We start from the raw sequence: 14963 nt of genomic DNA, 5'->3' as shown, positions 1-14963 counted from the left end.
TTTATTCAAACCTTTACAAAGAGAAATATATACAAAAAACAACAGATTTCAATAAACACAGATATCACAATGTACAGAAAACAGATTTCATTAAAGAAAAAAAAATTCACAATACATTATTTATACATTTCAATTTCATTAAAATACAACATACAGAAATAACCTACTCCAATCAAAAATATATAACCACCTTGCAAGCTCATTGACCTTTTTAAACTATAACACATTCTGCATCATCCATTTAGGCACCAAAGGTTTATGTCAACATACAAATGTTTTTCAAAAATTCGTTGACTTTTATTTTCAAGGCGATAGAAGAACCATGAAGCATTTCACACCACAGTTTATTTCTATCCACCCCGGCTGTATTATAGACAAAATGTGCAAAGCTTTCCAATCTCTTCTCACGAAGATTTGGACATTCCAACAGTAAATGTTTTAGGGATTCACCTACGTCTTTTGATTTACAGAACCGACAAACTTCTGTCCCACAGGAGCTCAACCCCCGAATAAAGAGAATCTCATTTGTGCTTAAAACGTTAAATCTGAATCGCATGTAATAGTTTCGAAATTCTCTAGAAGGATATTTTTTCAGATATGTTTCCGGGTAAGGACAGAATTTCCAATATGACACACTTTCAGTGTATAGCTTCGAATTTAGCAGAACTACATTGTTCTCCAACCAATCAAATGCATTAACAACCTCCTTCACTTTGTGTGGAAACTTGATAAGTGTATTTACCGATAGACCCAAATCAAGAAGTTTCTTCTCACAGTCCTCTTTTAGATTAAGCATAACATTTCCATTTGACGCATGTTTCAGATGAGCATAAATTGTGCCATTTTCAGCTACCAAACATTTTCTTAATAGAGCCAATTTTCTATTAAACATGATACTATTGAGTGATCGTAGACCAAGTTCGTATCTTATTAGCTCTAAAGGAATACAATTTGGAACATAGTATAGAACTTTTCGCCATATCATAGATTCCAGTTGGCGTAAAAAGGACCACATGTTTTTAGAGAAAAATTCGCACCCATAGGACAATCTTGGCAACACCTTAAGCCTATAAAACAAGATTCAAGGTTCGAGAGTAAATTTGCCATATGTTCTTTCAATGCCTTTTATTTGGTTGAGAGCTACTTTTGCTTTTTGTATCAGTCTGGTCTTTATTACTTTACTGGAGTTACTGGAAAAAACATACCCCAACCAGATTAGGACAGATTGGCTTTTGATTATAGCACCATTACAGGTCCAATACGAAAAGAATGGAGTTGGACTTTTGCAGCCCACGTGAAAGATTATGGTTTTGCTCGGGTTAATTTTCAGTTTCCTTTCTTCAATAAACAAACCAAAATCGTTTATAAGCTTTTGCAGGCCGATTTTTGTGCAGTCCATTAATAAAAAATCATCAGCATATGACACCCACCTAACAACTGAGCCTCCAATTTTGGGTCCAATTAGACCACTAGAATCCAAGGACCTGCCTGCATTAGACACATACAGATTAAAGAGTGTTGCAGCTAATCTGCAGCCCTGTTTAAGCCCGTTCACAGTAGGAATAATATCAGTCATGTTTCCTTTGTTGTTCAGTCTGACTCTAATTGATGTTTCTGTATAAAGATGAATAATTATGTCTAACAGGTCTTTATCTATGCCTAACATTGACAAGGTTTTCCATAAAGTGGGCCTGTCAACGAGATCAAATGCGGAACTAAGGTCCATGGATGCAATATATAAATGCTTCATAGCTTTTTGTTTGACCGCACTCATTAACTCAACCATCAGCAGACCTCCAACATCAGTACCTATGGCTTTATGAAAACCAATCTGCCTATAGTCAAGGATATTGTTGTTATCAATCCAAATTTTCAGTTTTTCAAGTACCATACCAGCAAAGATTTTTGACTCCACATTCATAAGTGAAATAGGGCGGTAATTTTTGGGACACAGACGATCACCTTTCTTAAATAGAAGCAAAACATATGACACTTTCCAGTTATTTGGGATCTTTTTTTTAAGGCAAATGTCCACAAATAAAAAATGTAGGATCTTAGACCACACGTCAGTATTGTTTTTTAGGTTGGCAAAAGATAAAAGATTGGGACCCGGGGTGGAGGTAGGCTTCGCTTTTTTAATTAGGCTTCTGATATTCAGAATGGATGTGTCCAATTGCCATACAGCATCTATGAAAACCTCAGACCACAAGCAATATTCCGGAGACTTATATAAAGAACCAAAGTACTTGGACCATACCCCAGCATCAATGGGGTTCAGTTGTAAACACTGTTGATTACTGTGGTCTTTATTTATTAAAGACCAAAAGCTGGTATTATTATTCCCATGCATGGTCTTTAACATATCCTCTCCATCTTTTTGAGCCAGCCCGCCTTTGATACTCTTGATCCAGTTCTTATATTTTTGTTTACATTGCCTAATTTTTAGACTCCTCTCTGATTCCCCCATATCTTTTCTCTTTATATTTCTGATATGTTTTCTCAAAGTGATCTTTGCTTTTTCTACAGTCTCAGCAAATGTATGTGTGTGCACTTTAATTGATTCTGTCTTATCACTTCTGAGCACCTTGCTACAATGTAGGATATCTTCAATATAATCACCAAAATTATCGACCGAGTAGCAGATCAACTTTTTCTCATAGTTGGAATATGCAAAGTCCTGTGAAAAAATGTAGTTAACCTTTTCCATTTTGCCACGATTCCATTTTACATGTTTGCCATCATTAAATGCTTCAATTTGAATAGGAAAGGACATGGTTTCATTATTACCCTTACTCCAAGGGAGTTCCAGCTTTAGCATTGCATGATCACTATTACAATTTTCTATAACTTCCAGCTTTTTACAGTACAGTTTCTCATGAGTGGTCACAAATATATAATCTAGTATGGAACATGACCCACGAGCAGCCCAAGTAGGCATGATATTGTAGACTGGTTCCATGCCCCAACTCTTTCCAAAATCCAACCATTGACAACCTCTAGTTTTTTTACTATCCAGATTGGATGAAAAGGCACGTATCTGGTACTGTTCAGCTTTTGTAGGTGAACAATCCGCATTCAGATCCCCTGCAAACAAAATAAAACCTTGTGGGTATGAATCAAGCCAGTTGCATATCTCTTCATTTAGATAGACAAAAAACTCCTGTAGTTCACATCTATTCTCATTACATGTATTCCAATATACATTGAACATCAACAAATGAGCAATTCCAGCCTCTGTTATCAATTCAAAACTAGCTCTTATGGCACAATCCAGTACAAAAGAACTATCCAGAGGTTTAATACACGTATCAATTCTATAAGCCAGCAGCAAACCACCACTTGGTCTACCTCTATCTTTTTTTTTTGCAGCTAATCCTAGGGTATTAAAACCATCAATGTACAAGCCAGAGGTGACCCAGGTTTCTTGCAACAACACAAAGTCATATTCATTAAATTTCACACATTGCAGAGTGTCTAACAAAAGATGTTTATATCCCCTTGTATTCCATGATACAACTTGGAAATAAGACCTCGTGCTAAAGTGGTTTAGGGACCGATTTCAGTTGTGCAATGGATTCTCGTAAGGACAGTGCAAGCCAACGCCACTCTTGCATGTCCTTTAAACAGGACTTAGCTTCATTGATAGCCACCATCCCTTCATTTTGTATTAGAGGTAATTCAGATGTTCTAATCTCGGGAGTTCCATTGTACATTGGCAGCTTACAGTTGACAGAATTATTGTAAGGTATAACATCAAAGCCTCTCCTCTGTAAGGAGCCTACCTCCTTTAAGAGAAGCACTCTAATCAGGGGAGATTTGATAGTCAACCTTACATAATCATATCTCAGATTATGAATGAAGTTCACAAGTTGTATATCCACCGATGTTATCAGGAAAAGTTCAGGGATTTCATTAAATAAATTCAATATATATGGTCTATTCAAAGAACTAGGACCACCTTCTTCAAGTACATAATACATAATTAAACTATGCTCCTCTGGAAAAGCCGGTGCCCTTAAATGTCCAAATGGCGGATCGTTCTGCACACTATGTCTTGTAGGCGCGGGCCCATTGTCAATGATAGGCATTCTGCATAGGGGTTCATATTACCTATCCATCATACGAGTAGTGTCCACAAAATCCCCTGAAGAAGAATTTTCGTTAGGTTCATTCAAAGCATAACCATTATAACTTGTGGTATATTTCTTTTTTAAGATGTTATCAACGATAATTCCCAGATTATGTTCCGAGACCCCTTCAAGACCATGACCTGCATCTTTTATAGCTGCCTCTGGTTCTGGGTTACTTGTCTGCCCACGTTCTTCATTTATATGTCGAGAGTCTACATTTCGGTCCTCACATAATGTTTGAGCCACGGTATCGGTCAGATTATCATCATGCAGGATGTTTTAGTAACCTTCGACAAGGCACCCACATTACCACTCAAGTTCTGTTTTTTTAGTATATTTTCAACCAAACGGCAAACCTCTTGTTCAGTGAGACCCTTCTGGGTCTGCACACATTCTTCATTTTTAGGTCGAAGGTCTATATTCAAAGGCCCACTTGAAGATTGAGCCAAGATGTCATTCATTTTATCATCATACAGAGTATTTTTAGTGACTTTCTGCAAAACTACCGTATTTTCACTCAGCCTCTGTTTTTTTAAGATGTTTTCAACCATACAGCAAACATCTTGCTCTGTAAGACCATTCGGGGGGGGCGCGCGTCCAACCACCTTGGATACATTCATCGTGTCTTGCTCGACCATAGGAATCTGAGTAACAGTTCTTACTTGTGTATTCGGAGTTTCGCTGACTACACGCCCGGATACAGCGTGTATTTGCAGATCCTCAACACTAACCACGTTATCATTCATCAAGTGAGGAGGTACACAAGGAGACATGATGCCTGTTGAGGATGGTGTATTGGTGCGTGACTGCATTTCTGGATTTTTAAAAATATCAAATATGTCAGCCACACCTCTTTCCATACGCCTAAGATTTTCATCAATCCTATCTGTCACCTGTTTGTGTTTTAAAGCATCTGTTAGTCTATTAGCACCCTCAGTATAATCTTTCTCAGGTTTATTTCCTATTTCTGTTATACCTTCATATGATATATGCTTCCTTCTTACAGTACTGGGCATAGAATTTGTTTGTGGTTCCTTGTTGTTACAAAGGTCATCACCATCAAATCGCATGCCCAGATTTCTCATAAACTTAAGAGAGCTGTTGTTTAAATCCTTAGATTGAAAAAGATTTTTTTTCTTTTTTGCTTTTTTCGCTTGTTTTTTTAGAAATTTTTGTTATCACAGGGTCATTCACCATATTCAGTCCTTTCTCACTATCCTCCGTGCCATCTGAGAACGCATTTACTTTGGACTGTTGTGCAAGTACTTCTTCCTGGTCCAGGATTGTATTATCAGATATAAGTATAGGTACATTTCAGACATCCTGGCCCAAAATTGTGTTATCAGAAATAAGTATCGGTGCACTACTAGCGTCCTGATTACATGTTGGTAAGCTACCTGTACAAATATTTTGATACACCAGTTCCTGATTTAGGGTTTTTTTGTTGCCTTTTTCTTCCCACTCATTCATTATATTAGAGCACAATTCGGGTAAGGCTCTTAGTGCAAGTACAATTTCGTTCAGTAGTCTAGACTGCTTCTTGAGCTCAACAAACATGAGCCCATTCACACTAGCATGCTCATTGTTTGTATTTCCTTGAACATTGCTAGAGTATTGGTTAATCTCATCCTCTGTGATAGTTTCAAGATGTTGTGTTATTCCCCTTAGGGATTGATCTGCTGTACTAAAAATAGGGGGTGTGTTATCAAACAGCATACTTGAGTTTAAATCACATGGTAATGTATTATCGGGAGCCAAGGTACTATCCCCTTCATACAGACTTTGGGAGGAGACAGGAAAAGCCGTATTGCTCATGTCTGAAGCACTCCCACAGACATTTTTACACGACTGTGCACTTTCAATTAGATCATCATCTGTGTCTGATGCGCCAGGCAGGGCTGTCGCTACAACCAATGCCATGCTTGCACGACGCGTCAGAATATTAGGCACAAATGTTGCTTTCTGAATTATTTTCCCTTTGTGGACAGAAATTTGGACTATTGGTAGGTACCTAAATACATCAGTGTTCTTACCGCTCTCTCTGAATCATGCACCCACAGCTCAAGCCATTCACCATTTCAATTATCTTGCATAAGCTGTTTCACAAGCCAAATAAGTTGGAATCAATAAAAGTGGAAACCACACACCTACCCCACAGCCTGCACGCCGCACGTCGCACAGTTAACAGTAAACAGTACTTCCCGTACTTCCCACGGTGCGCGCGCGAGTGCGCAGGCTGAAGGGTTTAAGTAGGCGGTGATAGGAAGGAGGGGGCGTCGCAATCCACAGGAGGCGGAAGCAACACCAAGTCCTTTTTTAGTGCCTATGGGACAGGCAAGCCGCGGTGTTCGCGGAAAAGACGTCCTCCAGGCGAAAATCCTCACAGTTTCCTAGTTGCTGGGCTGGAAACAGGCCGTGCATGCTGGGATTGTTCTCTGGGCGGCTCTGCACAACCAAACTCAGCAGTACTTTGGAGGAAGTGAGTGAAGATGATTTTTTAGGTTTGCTTTTTCTGAGTTTTAGTAGAGCAATGGAGTCTAGAGCTGATCTCATTTTATTGTTGTAGCCATCTGCAAGGGAGTGAGGGTTGGAGATTTCTGATAGTGAGTTAAAAGTCGGGAGAATGAGGGGGATGAGTTTTTCAGCTGTAATGTTTTTCTTATTTCTCGTAGGGATGGCTGAGGCTAGTGGATTGTTAGTGGTAGGGGTTGAGGCCTCTAGGGAGAAGGTAAGGAGATGGTGGTCGGACCACAGCTGGGGCGAGATATGGGGTTGAATTGCAGCCTGGAGGCTTGATTGTGGGTAGTGTGTCACCCCAACCTGCCAGACCCCAGGCAGAATAACTCTGTCAGAGGTGACAGCACTGAGAGTGGACTGTGTGCGAGGGGGATGCGGTGAACACACAAAGGGCAGCGGGGCTGTGGATTAGAGACCGTCACGCGGCCTGCCACATGCCCGTGTCCGAGGGGAGTGGGCCGGGGGCGATGGGATGCACTGTTTCACGGTGAGAGAATGAGATCTGTGGTGAAGGTGTCAAGGAGCGCACGGCGGGGCCGCTTTGTGCAAAGTGTTCTAGTGAAGTGAGCACGGCTTCGGCTGTGATGTGGTCCAGCTTTGAGGCCTCCCTGCACTACCAGGGTGCCGGTTAGAGTGGATGTGCCCAACCACAGCTTAAGGGAAGAGGAGAGAAGCAGTCACATGGTCAGGTGGGTCCCACCATCCCAGGATGATGACTGAGGTAGCAAAACTGCGAGCTCCTAAAAGGGATCTGGCCGCATCACAAAGCGGATGCATGACATGGATAGGGGGCCTTGCCGGTTCAGCCTTTAACCTCACTCTAGTGAAGTACAGACGATTTAAAAACAAAAAAAAAAGAATAGGAAAAGAATCTCTTGAAATCAGTATGTGACAAATGTCTCCTCATCCAACACACTTGCACTACTTTCTAAAGAATAGCCAACCCCGGAAGCAAGCTTCACCCCGAGGAGCTGCGGTTGCACCTCACCGCAGCTAAGGGACACCAGGGTCCTATGAATGCTGCCTCGAGAGCCGAAGACCTCTCGTCCAGACCTCAAAATGCCATCTCCCCAGAGCATTTCCCCCGAGATTCCCAAGGGCCACCGATGGGGCAGGCCCTGTCACTCTTTGGGCCATGCTTGTGCTGGGAGATATTCCTGTGTGTGCATCAGAAGACATGCCTGGCTCTCATGCATGACATCCAGCACAACGACGCTCTCAGAATGTCTCACCAAGGAGTGGACTGGCCGATAGGGACCTCTGAAGATTCCCTGGTAGGCCTCGGCACCCTGGGAAGGTGTGGACTGGCCTACAGGGAAGTCCGTAGACTCCCTGGTAGGTCTATGCACACTGGGCAGGGGGAGGACTGCCCTACAGGGATCTCTGGAGATTCCCCGGTAGGCCTCTGCATCCTGGCCAGGGGTGGACTGGCCTATAGGGAGGTCTGGAGATTCCCCGGTAGGCCTCTGCACCCTGACCAGGGGTGGACTGGCCTACAGGGAGGTCTGGAGACTCCCCGGTAGGCCTATGCACCCTGGGCAGGGGTGGACTGGCCTACAGGGAAGTCTGGAGACTCCCCGGTAGGCCTCTGCACACTGGGTAGGGGAGGACTGCCCTACAGGGATCTCTGGAGATTCCCCGGTAGGCCTCTGCACCCTGGCCAGGGGTGGACTGGCCTACAGGGAAGTCTGGAGACTCCCCGGTAGGCCTCTGCTCCCTGGGCAGGGGAGGACTGCCCTACAGGAATCTCTGGAGATTCCCCGGTAGGCCTCTGCACCCTGGCCAGGGGTGGACTGGCCTACAGGGAAGTCTGGAGACTCCCCGGTAGGCCTCTGCACACTGGGCAGGGGAGGGCTGCCCTACAGGAATCTCTGGAGATTCCCCAATAGGCCTCTGCACCCTGGGCAGGGGTGGACTGGCCTACAGGGAAGTCTGGAGACTCCCCGGTAGGCCTCTGCACACTGGGCAGGGGAGGGCTGCCCTACAGGAATCTCTGGAGATTCCCCGGTAGGCCTCTGCACCCTGGGCAGGTGTGGACTGGCCTACAGGAATCTCTGGAGATTCCCCGTTAGGCCTCTGTGCCCTAGCCAGGGGTGGACTGGTCTACAGGGAACTCTGGAGATTCCCTGTTAGGCCTTTCTGCGTCCTGGCCAGGGGTGGACTGGCCTACAGGGAACTCCGGAGGCACACTGGGCCTCTTTTGTGTGGTATTTCAAATGTTCTCATAGGAAAAGGGTTAGACTTGCTGAAAATGTGTAGTATAGAGCCAGTTTGAAAATTATTTCCAGGGCCTCTTTTGGTTCCCAGTCCAGGTGGTACCCACAAAAACCCTCAGCAGTACAAGGCCAAACCAGAGGCAGCTGTGCCCTAAAAAAAATCAATGAACATCACAAAACATTCTCTTCCTTTGACATGCCTGCGCCTTGCATATAATGCGCTGCTTCTATTATGTATTATTTATTTAGTTAAAATTACAGGGAAAACAATATTTTAGTCACAAAAATGCTCAGACAACTTTTCAACATTGATTTACAAAGCGGGGGACAAGTGTGCTTAATAATGGGTGAGAGGATGGGGATTGGGACCAGATGATGCAGGGGAGGTAGAAACACAGAGAAGGGGACAAGGACAGTAGAGCATGATATAGGGCCGGGATAGTGGAGGAAGTGCTGCGTTTTAGGATGAAGGGGTGAGGGATACGTGCTGTGGGGTTGTCATAGAGAGGTAGGGAGAGGGGAGAACAAGGGCCGATGTGGTGGCTTAGAATGTTATGCAGGTGGGTCTTTAGAAAGGAGAGCAAAGAGGCTGGAGTGGGAGTATTTTTTCTACTGGACTTTTGTATGGTGCCTAGTGTGGAGAGAAGGAGGAAGAGCACTGCAGAGTAAGGGAGCGAGGAGAGGAAGAGAGCGAAAATGAGAGGGAGTGCAAGGGGCTCGAGAGGTGGCTCAGAGGTGAACCAAGGATGATCGTAAGGAGCGAGGGGGAGGGTAGGGGGTGAAATAAGCAGGTAGGGTGAGTTTACTCTATGGAGAGTTTTGAAGATGAGGAGAATGAGTTGGTACTTTGCCCTCGGTCTTAGTTTACGAGGGCTCAGTTGCGGACATTGTTGAGAGTAGGGAAGGCCGTAGAGTAGACTGGCACAGTAGTCAGGTCGAGAGAGTGATAAAGAGGAGGTGAGGTGCTTAGCAGTGTTGAAGAGAAGACGAGGTCTTATGTTTCTGAGGTAAGTCTATGTGCAATGCATCACCTTGACTTCTTGCTGCGTGCAGCTCGCTCGTCCTGGCAGCCGGCAAGTGGGTGTGACTTGTCAAGTGCTACGTTTTAACGTAGATGCCGAGTGGCCACCACGGTGGAATAGCTTCACAGCGCTCTAAAAAGCAGGCAGAGATGTGGACTGTGACTAAAATGGTTATTCTGGAACTTAGAGACCTGAGTCACATTCTAAGGTGCACATCTGACCAAAAACGTGTGAATCACTCTATCTGCCGGTCCCTCAAATGAATATGCACAGCCTTTATATCATGCTCAACGGCAGACTTCACCTGTTTCTAAGCGCTAGAGCGGTATCGAACACATATCGCACAGCATACTCTTGCTCCCAAGGTGAGCGTGGATGCCCACGAGCTATCCTTTCGGCCTAAACTGAAGTCTACTATGGTCCTTATCACATCCTAGTTTCTGTAATGTTGACTCCGAACCCCATACTCGCCTGTGCAACCGGTAAAGCGCACTACTGTCCAGTGTAACTAGGTTGGCACTATGTGAAATGCCTTAAGATTATAAGACTCAACAGTAATACTGTTATCGATTCCAGATGGTCTTGCCAAATCTGAGAACGCTAAGCACAGGTTGCATCCATATTTTTGCAGCAGTTGCGTTAGCCTACTGAGCTATGCAAAGGCACTTGTAGGTTGGCGGGACTAGGCATTTCCCCCTGTCCATTCCTATCCTTCCATTGTGCAGTAGATTGATAACCGCACTCCATGGCTGGTCCTTCGTATGCATCTCATTTGCGGGTACTTGGAAACCATTAAGTTGATGTATACACAGTTTTCCAAAAGGGATGTGGCCAGGGAATGGAATCCAGGATTGATAACAGCGAACGTGCGAGCGCTCCCCAGGAGTGCAATAACATTGGGGAACAATAGGCTTTTAAGAATGTCCCTGGTTTGCTTGGATTGGACTTGTCTGCTGTTTACATTTTTTGAGGCACTCTGTGCTAATACAGATGTTTTAAACCTAAGCTCCTTGACAAACTGACAGAAACAAGAACATGTTACAAAATAAAGCTGTTTAAGTCACGGAAAACATGTGTGTGCGCGAGCTACGCTTCGGAGTCTACTGCTCGTGCATTTTATTCATTAAAGAGAGCAGGGCGTGGTTTTCCCGTGGGATGGGGAGGTCGCTCCTACGCATTGCCGGCTGCTCCTTATATACCTTCTGCACCAATGATGAGTGTCCCACTCTTTGAACTGGGGCTCTTTGGTATCTTCTGGAATGGCCAACATATGACACACACACACACAAACACACCTCTGCATGATGACAGCGAGGACGCAATGTCTAGACCCTCTCTCTGCTTCAATGCTTTGATGAGGGATTCAGGGACTGCACCCACCGAGGAGGCCACCAGAACATCACCCAGGCACACAGAAAGCTGGTCGACCCCATGGGTGGCCCAGAGACTGCATCCAACAAAGTGGCGACCACCGCACCACCAACACATGCAACATGAAGGCAGGCGGCACATTGAAGTGGCCTCCACCGCACTACCAAGACACGCATTGAGCTCTCTGACCACGTGAGAGGCCCAGAGACTGCATCCAACAAAATGGGCACCACTGAAACAACCAAGACATGCACTATGCTAGCGGACTGCACAAGAGGTCCACAGATCGGATCCAGCGAGGTGGTCACCAGCCCACTACCAAGACATGCACTATGCTAGCGGACTGCACAAGAGGTCCACAGATCGGATCCAGCGAGGTGGTCACCAGCCCACCACCAAGACATGCACTATGCAAGCGGACTGCACAAGAGGTCCACAGATCGGATCCAGCGAGGTGGTCACCAGCCCACTACCAAGACATGCACTATGCTAGCGGACTGCACAAGAGGTCCACAGATCGGATCAAGCGAAGTGGTCACCAGCCCACTACCAAGACATGCACAACGCTAGCGGACTGCACAAGAGGACCACAGATCGGATCCAGCGTGGTGATCACCAGTCCACTACCAAGACGTGCACCACGCAAGCGGACTTCACAAGGGGTCCACAGATCGGATCTAGCGAGGTGGTCACCAGCCCACTACCAAGACATGCACCACGCTAGAGGACTGCACAAGAGGTCCACAGATCGGATCCAGCGAGGTGGTCAGCAGTCCACGACCAAGCCATGCACCATGCTAGCGGACTGCACAAGAGGTCCACAGATCGGATCCAGCGAGGTGGTCAGCAGTCCACGACCAAGACATGCACCACGCTAGCGGACTGCACAAGAGGACCACAGATCGGATCCAGCGAGGTGGTCATCAGACCACTACCAAGACATGCACCACGCTAGCGGACTGCACAAGAGGTCCACAGATCGGATCCAGCGAGGTGGTCAGCAGTCCACGACCAAGACATGCACCACGCTAGCGGACTGCACAAGAGGTCCACAGATCGGATCCAGCGAGGTGGTTAGCAGTCCACGACCAAGCCATGCACCATGCAAGCGGACTGCACAAGAGGTCCACAGATTGGATCCAGCGAGGTGGTCAGCAGTCCATGACCAAGACATGCACAACGCTAGTGGACTGCACAAGAGGTCCACAGATCGGATCCAGCGAGGTGGTCAGCAGTCCACGACCAAGCCATGCACCATGCAAGCGGACTGCACAACAGGTCCACAGATCGGATCCAGCGAGGCAGTCACCCGACCACTACCAAAACATGCACCACGCTAGCGGACTGCACAAGAGGACCACAGATCGGATCCAGTGTGGTGATCACCAGTCCACTACCAAGACGTGCACCACGCAAGCGGACTGCACAAGGGGTCCACAGATCGGATCTAGCGAGGTGGTCACCAGCCCACTACCAAGACATGCACCACGCTAGTGGACTGCACAAGAGGACCACAGATCGGATCCAGTGAGGTGGTCACCAGCCCACCACCAAGACATGCACCATGCAAGCGGACTGCACAAGAGGTCCACAGATCAGACCCAGCGAGGTAGCCACCAGCCCACTACCAAGACATGCACCACGCTAGTGGACTGCACAAGAGAACCACAGATCGGATCCAGCGAGGTGGTCACCAGCCCACCACCAAGACATGCACGATGCAAGCGGACTGCACAAGAGGTCCACAGATCAGACCTAGCGAGGTGGTCAGCAGTCCACGACCAAGCCATGCACCATGCAAGTGGACTGCACAAGAGGTCCACAGATCGGATCCAGCGAGGTGGTCAGCAGTCCACGACCAAGCCATGCACCATGCTAGCGGACTGCACAAGAGGTCCACAGATCAGATACAATGAGGTGGTCACTAGCCCACTGCCAAGACATGCACCACGCTAGGGGACTGCACAAGAGGTCCACAGATCGGATCCAGCGAGGTGGTCACCAGCCCACTACCAAGACATGCACAACGCTAGCGGACTGCACAAGAGGTCCACAGATCGGATCCAGCGAGGTGGTCACCAGCCCACCACCAAGACATGCACTATGCAAGCGGACTGCACAAGAGGTCCACAGATCGGATCCAGCGAGGTGGTCACCAGCCCACCACCAAGACATGCACTATGCAAGCGGACTGCACAAGAGGTCCACAGATCGGATCCAGCGAGGTGGTCACCAGCCCACTACCAAGACATGCACCACGCTAGCGGACTGCACAAGAGGTCCACAGATCGGATCCAGCGAGGTGGTCAGCAGTCCATGACCAAGCCATGCACCATGCAAGCGGACTGCACAAGAGGTCCACAGATCGGATCCAGCGAGGTGGTCAGCAGTCCACTACCAAGACATGCACTATGCTAGCGGGCTGCACAAGAGGTCCACAGATCGGATCCAGTGAGGTGGTCACCAGCCCACTACCAAGACATGCACCATGCTAGCAGACTGCACAAGAGGTCCACAGATCGGATCCAGCGAGGTGGTCAGCAGTCCACGACCAAGCAATGCACCATGCAAGCGGACTGCACAAGAGGTCCACAGATCGGATCCAGCGAGGTGGTCAGCAGTCCACGACCAAGCCATGCACCATGCTAGCGGACTGCGCAAGAGGTCCACAGATCGGATACAATGAGGTGGTCACTAGCCCACTGCCAAGACATGCACCACGCTAGGGGACTGCACAAGAGGTCCACAGATCGGATCCAGCGAGGCAGTCACCAGCCCACTACCAAGACATGCACCATGCTAGCGGACTGCACAAGAGGTCCACAGATCGGATCCAGCGAGGTGGTCACCAGACCACTACCAAAACATGCACCATGCTAGCGGACTGCACAAGAGGTCCACAGATCGGATCCAGCGCGGTGGTCAGCAGTCCACGACCAAGCCATGCACCATGCAAGCGGACTGCACAAGAGGTCCACAGATCGGATACAATGAGGTGGTCACTAGCCCACTGCCAAGACATGCACCACGCTAGGGGACTGCACAAGAGGTCCACAGATCGGATCCAGCGAGGCAGTCACCAGCCCACTACCAAGACATGCACAACGCTAGCGGACTGCACAAGATGTCCACAGATCGGATCCAGAGAGGTGGTCACCAGCCCACTACCAAGGCAGGCACAACGCTAGCGGACTGCACAAGAGGTCCACAGATCGAATCCAGCGAGGTGGTCAGCAGTCCACGACCAAGCCATGCACCATGCAAGAGGACTGCACAAGAGGTCCACAGATCGGATCCAGCGAGGTGGTCAGCAGTCCACGACCAAGCCATGCACCATGCTAGCGGACTGCACAAGAGGTCCACAGATCGGATACAATGAGGTGGTCACTAGCCCACTGCCAAGACATGCACCACGCTAGGGGACTCCACAAGAGGTCCACAGATCGGATCCAGCGAGGCAGTCACCAGCCCACTACCAAGACGTGAACCACAGTAGGGGACTGCACAAGAGGTCCACAGATCGGATCCAGCGAGGTGGTCACCAGACCACTACCAAAACATGCACCACGCTAGCGGACTGCACAAGAGGACCACAGATCGGATCCAGCGTGGTGATCACCAGTCTACTACCAAAACGTGCACCACGCAAGCGGACTGCACAAGGGGTCCACAGATCGGATCTAGTGAGGTGGTCACAGCCCACCACC

This window comes from Ambystoma mexicanum, chromosome 7q (assembly GCF_040938575.1).
Source record: "Ambystoma mexicanum isolate Mex_15411 chromosome 7q, UKY_AmexF1_1, whole genome shotgun sequence".
NCBI lineage: Eukaryota > Metazoa > Chordata > Amphibia > Caudata > Ambystomatidae > Ambystoma > Ambystoma mexicanum.
The sequence above is the reverse complement of the archived record's forward strand: the minus strand, read 5'-3'. Positions refer to the sequence as shown.